This window comes from Channa argus, unplaced genomic scaffold (assembly GCF_033026475.1).
Source record: "Channa argus isolate prfri unplaced genomic scaffold, Channa argus male v1.0 Contig014, whole genome shotgun sequence".
NCBI classification, from domain to species: Eukaryota; Metazoa; Chordata; class Actinopteri; order Anabantiformes; family Channidae; genus Channa; species Channa argus.
Genome location: NW_027125233.1, coordinates 27,132 through 41,377, shown reverse-complemented (window position 1 = coordinate 41,377; position 14,246 = coordinate 27,132). Strand labels below are relative to the sequence as shown.

At 41.3% G+C, this 14,246-nt stretch overlaps 14 pseudogenes; all 14 read right to left on the bottom strand.

Moving 5' to 3' along the window:
- Positions 1-831: 831 nt before the first annotated feature.
- On the bottom strand, positions 832-950 carry LOC137112962 (5S ribosomal RNA; annotated as a pseudogene).
- Positions 951-2,522: 1,572 nt separating this feature from the next.
- LOC137112426 (5S ribosomal RNA) lies at positions 2,523-2,641 on the bottom strand (annotated as a pseudogene).
- An 837-nt stretch (positions 2,642-3,478) lies between these two features.
- On the bottom strand, positions 3,479-3,597 carry LOC137113169 (5S ribosomal RNA; annotated as a pseudogene).
- Positions 3,598-4,214: 617 nt separating this feature from the next.
- Positions 4,215-4,333, bottom strand: LOC137112562 (5S ribosomal RNA; annotated as a pseudogene).
- Positions 4,334-5,200: 867 nt separating this feature from the next.
- Positions 5,201-5,319, bottom strand: LOC137112961 (5S ribosomal RNA; annotated as a pseudogene).
- An 857-nt stretch (positions 5,320-6,176) lies between these two features.
- On the bottom strand, positions 6,177-6,295 carry LOC137113101 (5S ribosomal RNA; annotated as a pseudogene).
- An 837-nt stretch (positions 6,296-7,132) lies between these two features.
- On the bottom strand, positions 7,133-7,251 carry LOC137112452 (5S ribosomal RNA; annotated as a pseudogene).
- A 616-nt stretch (positions 7,252-7,867) lies between these two features.
- On the bottom strand, positions 7,868-7,986 carry LOC137113209 (5S ribosomal RNA; annotated as a pseudogene).
- An 867-nt stretch (positions 7,987-8,853) lies between these two features.
- On the bottom strand, positions 8,854-8,962 carry LOC137112713 (5S ribosomal RNA; annotated as a pseudogene).
- An 857-nt stretch (positions 8,963-9,819) lies between these two features.
- LOC137113198 (5S ribosomal RNA) lies at positions 9,820-9,938 on the bottom strand (annotated as a pseudogene).
- Positions 9,939-10,795: 857 nt separating this feature from the next.
- On the bottom strand, positions 10,796-10,914 carry LOC137112491 (5S ribosomal RNA; annotated as a pseudogene).
- An 857-nt stretch (positions 10,915-11,771) lies between these two features.
- LOC137113021 (5S ribosomal RNA) lies at positions 11,772-11,890 on the bottom strand (annotated as a pseudogene).
- An 866-nt stretch (positions 11,891-12,756) lies between these two features.
- LOC137113009 (5S ribosomal RNA) lies at positions 12,757-12,875 on the bottom strand (annotated as a pseudogene).
- Positions 12,876-13,742: 867 nt separating this feature from the next.
- On the bottom strand, positions 13,743-13,851 carry LOC137112729 (5S ribosomal RNA; annotated as a pseudogene).
- Positions 13,852-14,246: the final 395 nt, after the last annotated feature.

Sequence of the window (14,246 nt, the reverse complement as noted above, 5' to 3'; positions counted from 1 at the left end):
GAGAAGCAGAATGCATGACACTTGCTAAGAAGAAGATAAATGTGGCAAAGTACAAAGTACTATAACTGTACTGGTCTGTTACGCCCCTGTCTAGGGGGTCAGGGTGAAACATACAAAGATAAATTTGCATGTTCCCTCTCCGATCCTCAAACCAAAATCCAGGATTGAGATGTTCCAACAGAATGATATTTATTTTAAACGAAAGAAAGTGTTAAACAAAACATGACACTACAACTCAGGGCGAACCAAGGCCAACATAATAAACAAAATAAGCCATTTCCCACAGAAAGCGCTAGGTAGCCTGATAGAAATAAACAAACCAAAAGACAGTCGCTAACCCTAACTCCCTAATGTGAAAACAAGAGAAAACAATCAAAAGAAAATGGCAGTCCACCCCTACAGATTTAATACTATTTACAAAATATACAATTTATAAACAAAACCACGGCACAAAACCTAACAATTCAAAAATGCTAAATAAGATTTGGAAACCAAGAACAGCAAACAGGTGCTGATGCCAGAAAGAGCCTCGCTAGCTGTTGGGAACCGTACTTTTAAAACTCCAGGAAGTGTAGGATTGACCAATCAGCTTCCTGTACTGCCCCCAAATCCGGCCAATCAGGCAGGGCACCTATAAGAACAAGAAAATAAAAACAACACATATGGCCAGGACCGTAACATGGTCTACTAGTAATGAAGCACGATGGTTGGCAAACCAATAAAGTAGCAAAACAGCAATGAAAGAACAAAATTTGATGAAAATATAGGACAATTTCTATGAATAAATAGGCAGTAACACCAGCTTGTGCTGCCCGTAAACCCAAGCAAAAAAGCTTACAGCACCTGGTATTCCCAGGCGGTCTTCCTACCAAGTACTAACCAGGCCCGGCCCTATTTGGCTGCCGAGATCGGACGAGATCGGGCGCTTAAAGAGCGGTGTGGCCGTAAGCTGCATTTGACATCATCAACAGCTCTTAAAAACGCTGGAGAAGCAGAATGCATGACACTTGCTAAGAAGAAGATAAATGTGGCAAAGTACAAAGTACTATAACTGTACTGGTCTGTTACGCCCCTGTCTAGGGGCTCAGGGTGCAACATACAAAGATAAATTAGCATGTTCCCTCTCCGATCCCCAAACCAAAATCCAGGATCGAGATGTTCCAACAGAATGATATTTATTTTAAACGAAAGAAAGTGTCAAACAAAACATGACACTACAACTCAGGGCGAACCAAGGCCAACATAATAAACAAAATAAGCCATTTCCCACAGAAAGTGCTAGCTAGCCTGATAGAAATAAACAAACCAAAAGACAGTCGCTAACCCTAACTCCCTAATGTGAAAACAAGAGAAAACAATCAAAAGAAAATGGCTGTTCACCCCTACAGATTTAATACTATTTACAAAAATATACAATTTATAAACAAAACCACGGCACAAAACCTAACAATTCAAAAATGCTAAATAAGGTTTGGAAACCAAGAACAGCAAACAGGTGCTGCTGCCAGAAAGAGCCTCGCTAGCTGTTGGGAACTGTATTTTTAAAACTCCAGGAAGTGTAGGATGGACCAATCAGCTTCCTGTACTGCCCCTCAATCCGGCCAATCAGGCAGGGCACCTATAAGAACAACAAAATAAAAACAACACATATGGCCAGGACCGTAACATGGTCTACTAGTAATGAAGCACGATGGTTGACAAACCAATAATGTAGCAAAACAGCAATGAAAGAACAAAATTTGATGAAAATATAGAACAATTTCTATGAATAAATAGGCAGTAACACCAGCTTGTGCTGCCCGTAAACCCAAGCAAAAAAGCTTACAGCACCTTTTATTCCCAGGCAGTCTTCCTACCAAGTACTAACCAGGCCCGGCTCTATTTGGCTGCCGAGATCGGGCGCTTAGAGAGCGGTGTGGCCGTAAGCTGCATAAAAACGTTGGAGAAGCAGAATGCATGAAACTTGCTAAGAAGAAGATAAATGTGGCAAAGTACAAAGTACTATAACTGTACTGGTCTGTTACGCCCCTGTCCAGGGGGTCAGGGTGCAACATACAAAGATAAATTAGCATGTTCCCTCTCCGATCCCCAAACCAAAATCCAGGATCGAGATGTTCCAACAGAATGATATTTATTTTAAACGAAAGAAAGTGTCAAACAAAACATGACACTACAACTCAGGGCGAACCAAGGCCAACATAATAAACAAAATAAGCCATTTCCCATAGAAAGTGCTAGCTAGCCTGATAGAAATAAACAAACCAAAAGACAGTCGCTAACCCTTACTCCCTAATGTGAAAACAGTCCAAGAAAATGGCAGTTCACCCCTACAGATTTAATACTATTTACAAAATATACAATTTATTTAACATGGTCTACTAGTAATGAAGCACGATGGTTGAGAAACCAATAAAGTAGCAAAACAGCAATGAAAGAACAAAATTTGATGAAAATATAGAACAATTTCTATGAATAAATAGGCAGTAACACCAGCTTGTGCTGCCCGTAAACCCAAGCAAGAAAGCTTACAGCACCTGGTATTCCCAGGCGGTCTTCCTACCAAGTACTAACCAGGCCCGGCTCTATTTGGCTGCCGAGATCGGACGAGATCGGGCGCTTAGAGAGCGGTGTGGCCGTAAGCTGCATAAAAACGTTGGAGAAGCAGAATGCATGACACTTGCTAAGAAGAAGATAAATATGGCAAAGTACAAAGTACTATAACTGTACTGGTCTGTTACGCCCCTGTCCAGGGGGTCAGGGTGCAACATACAAAGATAAATTAGCATGTTCCCTCTCCGATCCCCAAACCAAACTCCAGAATCGAGATGTTCCAACAGAATGATATTTATTTTAAACGAAAGAAAGTGTCAAACAAAACATGACACTACAACTCAGGGCAAACCAAGGCCAACATAATAAACAAAATAAGCCATTTCCCACAGAAAGTGCTAGCTAGCCTGATAGAAATAAACAATCCAAAAGACAGTCGCTAACCCTAACTCCCTAATGTGAAAACAGTCCAAAGAAAATGGCTGTTCACCCTTACAGATTTAATACTATTTAAAAAATATACAATTTATAAACAAAACCACGGCACAAAACCTAACAATTCAAAAATGCTAAATAAGGTTTGGAAACCAAGAACAGCAAACAGGTGCTGCTGCCAGAAAGAGCCTCGCTAGCTGTTGGGAACCGTACTTTTAAAACTCCAGGAAGTGTAGGATGGACCAATCAGCTTCCTGTACTGCCCCCCAATCCGGCCAATCAGGCAGGGCACCTATAAGAACAACAAAAAAAAAAACAACACATATGGCCAGGACCGTAACATGGTCTAATAGTAATGAAGCACGATGGTTGACAAACCAATAAAGTAGCAAAACAGCAATAAAAGAACAAAATTTGATGAAAATATAGAACAATTTCTATGAAAAAATAGGCAGTAACACCAGCTTGTGCTGCCCGTAAACCCAAGCAAAAAAGCTTACAGCACCTGGTATTCCCAGGCGGTCTTCCTACCAAGTACTATCCAGGACCTGCTCTATTTAGCTGCCGAGATCAGACGAGATCGGGCGCTTAGAGAGCGGTGTGGCTGTAAGCTGCATTTGACATCATCAACAGCTCTTAAAAACGCTGGAGAAGCAGAATGCATGACACTTGCTAAGAAGAAGATAAATGTGGCAAAGTACAAAGTACTATACTTGTACTGGTCTGTTACGCCCCTGTCTAGGGGGTCAGGGTGCAACATACAAAGATAAATTAGCATGTTCCCTCTCCGATCCCCAAACCAAAATCCAGGGTCGAGATGTTCCAACAGAATGATATTTATTTTAAACGAAAGAAAGTGTCAAACAAAACATGACACTACAACTCAGGGCGAACCAAGGCCAACATAATAAACAAAATAAGCCATTTCCCACAGAAAGTGCTAGCTAGCCTGATAGAAATAAACAAACCAAAAGACAGTCGCTAACCCTTACTCCCTAATGTGAAAACAGTCCAAGAAAATGGCAGTTCACCCCTACAGATTTAATACTATTTACAAAATATACAATTTATTTAACATGGTCTACTAGTAATGAAGCACGATGGTTGAGAAAACCAATAAAGTAGCAAAACAGCAATGAAAGAACAAAATTTGATGAAAATATAGAACAATTTCTATGAATAAATAGGCAGTAACACCAGCTTGTGCTGCCCGTAAACCCAAGCAAAAAAGCTTACAGCACCTTGTATTCCCAGGCGGTCTTCCTACCAAGTACTAACCAGGCCCGGCTCTATTTGGCTGCCGAGATCGGACGAGATCGGGCGCTTAGAGAGCGGTGTGGCCGTAAGCTGCATTTGACATCATCAACAGCTCTTAAAAACGCTGGAGAAGCAGAATGCATGACACTTGCTAAGAAGAAGATAAATGTGGCAAAGTACAAAGTACTAAAACTGTACTGGTCTGTTACGCCCCTGTCCAGGGGGTCAGGGTGCAACATACAAAGATAAATTAGCATGTTCCCTCTCCGATCCCCAAACCAAACTCCAGTATCGAGATGTTCCAACAGAATGATATTTATTTTAAACGAAAGAAAGTGTCAAACAAAACATGACACTACAACTCAGGGCGAACCAAGGCCAACATAATAAACAAAATAAGCCATTTCCCACAGAAAGTGCTATCTAGCCTGATAGAAATAAACAATCCAAAAGACAGTCGCTAACCCTAACTCCCTAATGTGAAAACAAGAGAAAACAATCAAAAGAAAATGGCTGTTCACCCCTAAAGATTTAATACTATTTACAAAATAAACAATTTATAAACAAAACCACGGCACAAAACCTAACAATTCAAAAATGCTAAATAAGGTTTGGAAACCAAGAACAGCAAACAGGTGCTGCTGCCAGAAAGAGCCTCCCTAGCTGTTGGGAACCGTACTTTTAAAACTCCAGGAAGTGTAGGATGGACCAATCAGCTTCCTGTACTGCCCCCCAATCCGGCCAATCAGGCAGGGCACCTATAAGAACAAAAAAATAAAAACAACACATAAGGCCAGGACCGTAACATGGTCTACTAGTAATGAAGCACGATGGTTGACAAACCAATAAAGTAGCAAAACAGTAATGAAAGAACAAAATTTGATGAAAATATAGAACAATTTCTATGAATAAATAGGCAGTAACACCAGCTTGTGCTGCCCGTAAACCCAAGCAAAAAAGCTTACAGCACCTGGTATTCCCAGGCGGTCTTCCTACCAAGTACTAACCAGGCCCGGCCCTATTTGGCTGCCGAGATCGGACGAGATCGGGCGCTTAAAGAGCGGTGTGGCCGTAAGCTGCATTTGACATCATCAACAGCTCTTAAAAACGCTGGAGAAGCAGAATGCATGACACTTGCTAAGAAGAAGATAAATGTGGCAAAGTACAAAGTACTATAACTGTACTGGTCTGTTACGCCCCTGTCTAGGGGCTCAGGGTGCAACATACAAAGATAAATTAGCATGTTCCCTCTCCGATCCCCAAACCAAAATCCAGGATCGAGATGTTCCAACAGAATGATATTTATTTTAAACGAAAGAAAGTGTCAAACAAAACATGACACTACAACTCAGGGCGAACCAAGGCCAACATAATAAACAAAATAAGCCATTTCCCACAGAAAGCGCTAGCTAGCCTGATAGAAATAAACAAACCAAAAGACAGTCGCTAACCCTAACTCCCTAATGTGAAAACAGTCCAAAGAAAATGGCAGTTCACCCCTACAGATTTAATACTATTTACAAAATATACAATTTATAAACAAAACCACGGCACAAAACCTAACAATTCAAAAATGCTAAATAAGGTTTAGAAACCAAGAACAGCAAACAGGTGCTGATGCCAGAAAGAGCCTCGCTAGCTGTTGGGAACCGTACTTTTAAAACTCCAGTAAGTGTAGGATGGACCAATCAGCTTCCTGTACTGCCCCCCAATCCGGCCAATCAGGCAGGGCACCTATAAGAACAAGAAAATAAAAACAACACATATGGCCAGGACCGTAACATGGTCTACTAGTAATGAAGCACGATGGTTGGCAAACCAATAAAGTAGCAAAACAGCAATGAAAGAACAAAATTTGATGAAAATATAGAACAATTTCTATGAATAAATAGGCAGTAACACCAGCTTGTGCTGCCCGTAAACCCAAGCAAAAAAGCTTACAGCACCTGGTATTCCCACGCGGTCTTCCGACCAAGTACTAACCAGGCCCGGCTCTATTTGGCTGCCGAGATCGGACGAGATCGGGCGCTTAGAGAGCGGTGTGGCCGTAAGCTGCATAAAAACGTTGGAGAAGCAGAATGCATGACACTTGCTAAGAAGAAGATAAATATGGCAAAGTACAAAGTACTATAACTGTACTGGTCTGTTACGCCCCTGTCCAGGGGGTCAGGGTGCAACATACAAAGATAAATTAGCATGTTCCCTCTCCGATCCCCAAACCAAACTCCAGTATCGAGATGTTCCAACAGAATGATATTTATTTTAAACGAAAGAAAGTGTCAAACAAAACATGACACTACAACTCAGGGCGAACCAAGGCCAACATAATAAACAAAATAAGCCATTTCCCACAGAAAGTGCTAGCTAGCCTGATAGAAATAAACAATCCAAAAGACAGTCGCTAACCCTAACTCCCTAATGTGAAAACAGTCCAAAGAAAATGGCTGTTCACCCCTACAGATTTAATACTATTTACAAAATATACAATTTATAAAGAAAACCACGGCACAAAACCTAACAATTCAAAAATGCTAAATAAGGTTTGGAAACCAAGAACAGCAAACAGGTGCTGCTGCCAGAAAGAGCCTCGCTAGCTGTTGGGAACCGTACTTTTAAAACTCCAGGAAGTGTAGGATGGACCAATCAGCTTCCTGTACTGCCCCCCAATCCGGCCAATCAGGCAGGGCACCTATAAGAACAACAAAAAAAAAAACAACACATATGGCCAGGACCGTAACATGGTCTAATAGTAATGAAGCACGATGGTTGACAAACCAATAAAGTAGCAAAACAGCAATAAAAGAACAAAATTTGATAAAAATATAGAACAATTTCTATGAAAAAATAGGCAGTAACACCAGCTTGTGCTGCCCGTAAACCCAAGCAAAAAAGCTTACAGCACCTGGTATTCCCAGGCGGTCTTCCTACCAAGTACTATCCAGGACCTGCTCTATTTGGCTGCCGAGATCGGACGAGATCGGGCGCTTAGAGAGCGGTGTGGCTGTAAGCTGCATTTGACATCATCAACAGCTCTTAAAAACGCTGGAGAAGCAGAATGCATGACACTTGCTAAGAAGAAGATAAATGTGGCAAAGTACAAAGTACTATACTTGTACTGGTCTGTTACGCCCCTGTCTAGGGGGTCAGGGTGCAACATACAAAGATAAATTAGCATGTTCCCTCTCCGATCCCCAAACCAAAATCCAGGGTCGAGATGTTCCAACAGAATGATATTTATTTTAAACGAAAGAAAGTGTCAAACAAAACATGACACTACAACTCAGGGCGAACCAAGGCCAACATAATAAACAAAATAAGCCATTTCCCACAGAAAGTGCTAGCTAGCCTGATAGAAATAAACAAACCAAAAGACAGTCGCTAACCCTTACTCCCTAATGTGAAAACAGTCCAAGAAAATGGCAGTTCACCCCTACAGATTTAATACTATTTACAAAATATACAATTTATTTAACATGGTCTACTAGTAATGAAGCACGATGGTTGAGAAACCAATAAAGTAGCAAAACAGCAATGAAAGAACAAAATTTGATGAAAATATAGAACAATTTCTATGAATAAATATGCAGTAACACCAGCTTGTGCTGCCCGTAAACCCAAGCAAAAAAGCTTACAGCACCTGGTATTCCCAGGCGGTCTTCCTACCAAGTACTAACCAGGCCCGGCTCTATTTGGCTGCCGAGATCGGACGAGATCGGGCGCTTAGAGAGCGGTGTGGCCGTAAGCTGCATTTGACATCATCAACAGCTCTTAAAAACTTTGGAGAAGCAGAATGCATGAAACTTGCTAAGAAGAAGATAAATGTGGCAAAGTACAAAGTACTATAACTGTACTGCTCTGTTACGCCCCTGTCCAGGGGGTCAGGGTGCAACATACAAAGTTAAATTAGCATGTTCCCTCTCCAATCCCCAAACCAAAATCCAGGATCGAGATGTTCCAACAGAATGATATTTATTTTAAACGAAAGAAAGTGTCAAACAAAACATGACACTACAACTCAGGGCGAACCAAGGCCAACATAATAAACAAAATAAGCCATTTCCCACAGAAAGTGCTAGCTAGCCTGATAGAAATAAACAAACCAAAAGACAGTCGCTAACCCTAACTCCCTAATGTGAAAACAAGAGAAAACAATCAAAAGAAAATGGCTGTTCACCCCTACAGATTTAATACTATTTACAAAATATACAATTTATAAACAAAACCACGGCACAAAACCTAACAATTCAAAAATGCTAAATAAGGTTTGGAAACCAAGAACAGCAAACAGGTGCTGCTGCCAGAAAGAGCCTCGCTAGCTGTTGGGAACCGTACTTTTAAAAATCCAGGAAGTGTAGGATGGACCAATCAGCTTCCTGTACTGCCCCTCAATCCGGCCAATCAGGCAGGGCACCTATAAGAACAACAAATCAAAAACAACACATATGGCCAGGACCGTAACATGGTCTACTAGTAATGAAGCACGATGGTTGACAAACCAATAAAGTAGCAAAACAGTAATGAAAGAACAAAATTTGATGAAAATATACAACAATTTCTATGAATAAATAGGCAGTAACACCAGCTTGTGCTGCCCGTAAACCCAAGCAAAAAAGTTTACAGCACCTGGTATTCCCAGGCGGTCTTCCTACCAAGTACTAACCAGGCCCGGCTCTATTTGGCTGCCGAGATCGGGCGCTTAGAGAGCGGTGTGGCCGTAAGCTGCATTTGACATCATCAACAGCTCTTAAAAACGTTGGAGAAGCAGAATGCATGAAACTTGCTAAGAAGAAGATAAATGTGGCAAAGTACAAAGTACTATAACTGTACTGGTCTGTTACGCCCCTGTCCAGGGGGTCAGGGTGCAACATACAAAGATAAATTAGCATGTTCCCTCTCCGATCCCCAAACCAAAATCCAGGATCGAGATGTTCCAACAGAATGATATTTATTTTAAACGAAAGAAAGTGTCAAACAAAACATGACACTACAACTCAGGGCGAACCAAGGCCAACATAATAAACAAAATAAGCCATTTCCCACAAAAAGTGCTAGCTAGCCTGATAGAAATAAACAAACCAAAAGACAGTCGCTAACCCTAACTCCCTAATGTGAAAACAGTCCAAAGAAAATGGCAGTTCACCCCTACAGATTTAATACTATTTACAAAATATACAATTTATAAACAAAACCACGGCACAAAACCTAACAATTCAAAAATGCTAAATAAGGTTTAGAAACCAAGAACAGCAAACAGGTGCTGATGCCAGAAAGAGCCTCGCTAGCTGTTGGGAACCGTACTTTTAAAACTCCAGGAAGTGTAGGATGGACCAATCAGCTTCCTGTACTGCCCCCCAATCCGGCCAATCAGGCAGGGCACCTATAAGAACAAGAAAATAAAAACAACACATATGGCCAGGACCGTAACATGGTCTACTAGTAATGAAGCACGATGGTTGGCAAACCAATAAAGTAGCAAAACAGCAATGAAAGAACAAAATTTGATGAAAATATAGAACAATTTCTATGAATAAATAGGCAGTAACACCAGCTTGTGCTGCCCGTAAACCCAAGCAAAAAAGCTTACAGCACCTGGTATTCCCAGGCGGTCTTCCTACCAAGTACTAACCAGGCCCGGCTCTATTTGGCTGCCGAGATCGGACGAGATCGGGCGCTTAGAGAGCGGTGTGGCCGTAAGCTACATTTGACATCATCAACAGCTCTTAAAAACGCTGGAGAAGCAGAATGCATGACACTTGCTAAGAAGAAGATAAATGTGGCAAAGTACAAAGTACTATAACTGTACTGGTCTGTTACGCCCCTTTCTAGGGGGTCAGGGTGAAACATACAAAGATAAATTTGCATGTTCCCTCTCCGATCCTCAAACCAAAATCCAGGATTGAGATGTTCCAACAGAATGATATTTATTTTAAACGAAAGAAAGTGTCAAACAAAACATGACACTACAACTCAGGGCGAACCAAGGCCAACATAATAAACAAAATAAGCCATTTCCCACAGAAAGCGCTAGCTAGCCTGATAGAAATAAACAAACCAAAAGACAGTCGCTAACCCTAACTCCCTAATGTGAAAACAGTCCAAAGAAAATGGCAGTTCACCCCTACAGATTTAATACTATTTACAAAATATACAATTTATAAACAAAACCACAGCACAAAACCTAACAATTCAAAAATGCTAAATAAGGTTTGGAAACCAAGAACAGCAAACAGGTGCTGATGCCAGAAAGAGCCTCGCTAGCTGTTGGGAACCGTACTTTTAAAACTCCAGGAAGTGTAGGATGGACCAATCAGCTTCCTGTACTTCCCCCAAATCCGGCCAATCAGGCAGGGCACCTATAAGAACAAGAAAAAAAAAACAACACATATGGCCAGGACCGTAACATGGTCTACTAGTAATGAAGCACGATGGTTGGCAAACCAATAAAGTAGCAAAACAGCAATGAAAGAACAAAATTTGATGAAAATATAGAACAATTTCTATGAATAAATAGGCAGTAACACCAGCTTGTGCTGCCCGTAAACCCAAGCAAAAAAGCTTACAGCACCTGGTATCCCCAGGCGGTCTTCCTACCAAGTACTAACCAGGCCCGGCTCTATTTGGCTGCCGAGATCGGACGAGATCGGGCGCTTAGAGAGCGGTGTGGCCGTAAGCTGCATTTGACATCATCAACAGCTCTTAAAAACGCTGGAGAAGCAGAAGGCATGACACTTGCTAAGAAGAAGATAAATGTGGCAAAGTACAAAGTACTATAACTGTACTGGTCTGTTACGCCCCTGTCCAGGGGGTCAGGGTGCAACATACAAAGATAAATTAGCATGTTCCCTCTCCGATCCCCAAACCAAAATCCAGGATCGAGATGTTCCAACAGAATGATATTCATTTTAAACGAAAGAAAGTGTCAAACAAAACATGACACTACAACTCAGGGCGAACCAAGGCCAACATAATAAACAAAATAAGCCATTTCCCACAGAAAGTGCTAGCTAGCCTGATAGAAATAAACAAACCAAAAGACAGTCGCTAACCCTAACTCCCTAATGTGAAAACAGTCCAAAGAAAATGGCTGTTCACCCCTACAGATTTAATACTATTTACAAAATATACAATTTATAAACAAAACCACGGCACAAAACCTAACAATTCAAAAATGCTAAATAAGGTTTGGAAACCAAGAACAGCAAACAGGTGTTACTGCCAGAAAGAGCCTCGCTAGCTGTTGGGAACCGTACTTTTAAAACTCCAGGAAGTGTAGGATGGACCAATCAGCTTCCTGTACTGCCCCTCAATCCGGCCAATCAGGCAGGGCACCTATAAGAACAACATATCAAAAACAACACATATGGCCAGGACCGTAACATGGTCTACTAGTAATGAAGCACGATGGTTGACAAACCAATAAAGTAGCAAAACAGTAATGAAAGAACAAAATTTGATGAAAATATAGAACAATTTCTATGAATAAATAGGCAGTAACACCAGCTTGTGCTGCCCGTAAACCCAAGCAAAAAAGCTTACAGCACCTGGTATTCCCACGCGGTCTTCCTACCAAGTACTAACCAGGCCCGGCTCTATTTGGCTGCCGAGATCGGACGAGATCGGGCGCTTAGAGAGCGGTGTGGCCGTAAGCTGCATTTGACATCATCAACAGCTCTTAAAAACGTTGGAGAAGCAGAATGCATGAAACTTGCTAAGACGAAGATAAATGTGGCAAAGTACAAAGTACTATAACTGTACTGGTCTGTTACGCCCCTGTCTAGGGGGTCAGGTTGCAACATACAAAGATAAATTAGCATGTTCCCTCTCCGATCCCCAAACCAAAATCCAGGATCGAGATGTTCCAACAGAATGATATTTATTTTAAACGTAAGAAAGTGTCAAACAAAACATGACACTACAACTCAGGGCGAACCAAGGCCAACATAATAAACAAAATAAGCCATTTCCCACAGAAAGTGCTAGCTAGCCTGATAGAAATAAACAAACCAAAAGACAGTCGCTAACCCTAACTCCCTAATGTGAAAACAAGAGAAAACAATCAAAAGAAAATGGCTGTTCACCCCTACAGATTTAATACTATTTACAAAATATTCAATTTATAAACAAAACCACGGCATAAAACCTTACAATTCAAAAAATGCTAAATAAAGTTTGGAAACCAAGAACAGCAAACAGGTGCTGCTGCCAGAAAGAGCCTCGCTAGCTGTTGGGAACCGTACTTTTAAAACTCCAGGAAGTGTAGGATGGACCAATCAGCTTCCTGTACTGCCCCCCAATCCGGCCAATCAGGCAGGGCACCTATAAGAACAAGAAAATAAAAAAAACATATGGCCAGGACCGTAACATGGTCTACTAGTAATGAAGCACGATGGTTGACAAACCAATAAAGTAGCAAAACAGTAATGAAAGAACAAAATTTGATGAAAATATAGAACAATTTCTATGAATAAATAGGCAGTAACACCAGCTTGTGCTGCCCGTAAACCCAAGCAAAAAAGCTTACAGCACCTGGTATTCCCACGTGGTCTTCCTACCAAGTACTAACCAGGCCCGGCTCTATTTGGCTGCCGAGATCGGACGAGATCGGGCGCTTAGAGAGCGGTGTGGCCGTAAGCTGCATTTGACATCATCAACAGCTCTTAAAAACGCTGGAGAAGCAGAATGCATGACACTTGCTAAGAAGAAGATAAATGTGGCAAAGTACAAAGTACTATAACTGTACTGGTCTGTTACGCCCCTGTCCAGGGGGTCAGGGTGCAACATACAAAGATAAATTAGCATGTTCCCTCTCCGATCCCCAAACCAAAATCCAGGATCGAGATGTTCCAACAGAATGATATTTATTTTAAACGAAAGAAAGTGTCAAACAAAACATGACACTACAACTCAGGGCGAACCAAGGCCAACATAATAAACAAAATAAGCCATTTTCCACAGAAAGTGCTAGCTATCCTGATAGAAATAAACAAACCAAAAGACAGTCGCTAACCCTAACTCCCTAATGTGAAAACAAGAGAAAACAATCAAAAGAAAATGGCTGTTCACCCCTACACATTTAATACTATTTACAAAATATACAATTTATAAACAAAACCACGGCACAAAACCTAACAATTCAAAAATGCTAAATAAGGTTTGGAAACCAAGAACAGCAAACAGGTGCTGCTGCCAGAAAGAGCCTCGCTAGCTGTTGGGAACCGTACTTTTAAAACTCCAGGAAGTGTAGGATGGACCAATCAGCTTCCTGTACTGCCCCTCAATCCGGCCAATCAGGCAGGGCACCTATAAGAACAACAAAATAAAAACAATACATATGGCCAGGACCGTAACATGGTCTACTAGTAATGAAGCACGGTGGTTGACAAACCAATAATGTAGCAAAACAGCAATGAAAGAACAAAATTTGATGAAAATATAGAACAATTTCTATGAATAAATAGGCAGTAACACCAGCTTGTGCTGCCCGTAAACCCAAGCAAAAAAGCTTACAGCACCTGGTATTCCCAGGCGGTCTTCCTACCAAGTACTATCCAGGACCTGCTCTATTTGGCTGCCGAGATCGGGCGCTTAGAGAGCGGTGTGGCCGTAAGCTGCATTTGACATCATCAACAGCTCTTAAAAATGCTGGAGAAGCAGAATGCATGACACTTGCTAAGAAGAAGATAAATGTGGCAAAGTACAAAGTACTATAACTGTACTGGTCTGTTACGCCCCTGTCTAGGGGGTCAGGGTGCAACATACAAAGATAAATTAGCATGTTCCCTCTCCGATCCCCAAACCAAAATCCAGGATCGAGATGTTCCAACAGAATGATATTTATTTTAAACGAAAGAAAGTGTCAAACAAAACATGACACTACAACTCAGGGCGAACCAAGGCCAACATAATAAACAAAATAAGCCATTTCCCACAGAAAGTGCTAGCTAGCCTGATAGAAATAAACAAACCAAAAGACAGTCGCTAACCCTAACTCCCTAATGTGAAAA